The 1,703-nt window shown below is 41.0% G+C and overlaps 1 pseudogene; it reads left to right on the top strand.

The window, feature by feature from the left end:
* Positions 1-329: 329 nt before the first annotated feature.
* Positions 330-1,195, top strand: LOC113180149 (ubiquitin recognition factor in ER-associated degradation protein 1 pseudogene; annotated as a pseudogene).
* The last annotated feature ends 508 nt before the right edge of the window (positions 1,196-1,703 follow it).

Below are 1,703 nucleotides of genomic sequence, written 5' to 3'. Positions count from 1 at the left end.
ATTCAAATCTAAATAATATTGATATGAAAATTACACATTTGTTTTGGCTCTTAGGAGAAATGGCCTAATTTCTTCTCAATGCCTAAGATCTTTCGTTACGGAGTTTCTTTTATTCTGTTTTTTTTTCTTATAATTATTTGTAGTTTTTATCTGCACTATTGATTATTCTAGTGACAATATGAATGTGTCTTTTCTTGCACTATCATGTGTAGAAAAATAGAAAATAAGAAAGAGGAAGGGGGGTGTCTGGGTTTCACTAAGGCAGCAGCGGTGGCAGCTGCTTCTGTAAAGAAGAGTTTTCCAAGCGGCGTCTACGAAGGGTTTATATCATGTTCTCTTTCAACATGTTTGACCACCTGATTCCCTGGGTCTTCCAGAACCGCTTCTCAACACAATACTACTGCTTCTCCGTGTCCATGCTAGCAGGGCCTAATGACAGTAATTATGCCACCCTCAGCCCTCAATCAACTCAATGATGCAGAATTTGCTGTTGGAAGAAGGGGGCTTGGTGCAGGTGGAAAATGTCAACCTTCAAGTGGCTACGTACTCCAAATTCCAGCCTCAGAGCCCAGACTTCCTGGATATCACCAACTCCAAAGCAGTGTTAGAAAATGCATTGAGAAACTTCGCCTGTCTGACCACTGGGGATGTGATTGCCATCAATTACCATGAGAAGATCTATGAACTATGGGTGATGGGAGACAAAACCTGACAAAGCTGTGTCCATCACTGAGTGTGACATCAATGTGGACTTTGATGCTCCCTTAGGCTATAAGGAACCTGAAAGACAAGTCCAGCATGAGGAGTCAACAGAAGGCGAAGCCGACCACAGTGGCCATGCAGGAGAGTTGGGCTTCCTTGCCTTTACTGGCTCTCGGAATAGACTAGATGGAAAGAAGAAAAGGGTAGAGAGCCCAGTCCCTCCCCAATCAAGCCTGGAGACATTAAAAGAGGAATTCCCAATTATGAATTTAAACTTGGTAAAATAACTTTCATCAGAAATTCACGTCCATTGGTTAAAAAGGTTGAAGAGGATGAAGCTGTAGGCAGATTTGTTGCTTTCTCGGACAGTCCTTGCGTAAAAAGGGAAGAAAACCATAAATTGGGACTGTTGACTGGAAAATTAAAGAATCAATTACAACATATTGGCTTTTAGTTACTGGCTCTGACAAGGATGAGACTATCATCAGAGAATGCTGTTATTTAAGGTTTGTTTAGCATTACCTAAGAATTATCAAGTTTGACTTGGATGTGAAGCAGCAGGACTTTGTGATTGTGTGCTCGATTTGGGGAAAGAGTAAGAGCTGTCTCTGAGTTTCCATGGTCAGCCACCTCCTCACTACTTCATGCTTGCAGCTCAAGGGCTCTCCCACTCTGCCTCAGCTCAACAGAGTTTCCTCATTTCTTACAAAACCAGTGGAGGAATTGAATTGCTCTACCTTAAGGTGTTCTTTCTCTTCATTTTTACTTTTCCCAGGTCTGTTGCATAGGCATTGTATCTGGCTTAGAAAAACATGGTTTAAATAGATATGTGCTCTGTAAATAGTGGCTCTCCCACTCCTATGGCTGCAATTTAAGTATTTGAGAAAGGGTGTTTTTATTTTTGTTTTGCATATTGAGTTTTTTCAAAAGTGCCACACCTATGAAGGAAATCTATATGATGATTTCTTGTGGAAATAACTGGTTCCTTAGTTGACCTGTTC

This window comes from Urocitellus parryii, chromosome 3, assembly GCF_045843805.1.
Source record: "Urocitellus parryii isolate mUroPar1 chromosome 3, mUroPar1.hap1, whole genome shotgun sequence".
Classification (NCBI taxonomy): Eukaryota; Metazoa; Chordata; class Mammalia; order Rodentia; family Sciuridae; genus Urocitellus; species Urocitellus parryii.
This window is presented reverse-complemented; position numbering and strand designations above follow the sequence as displayed.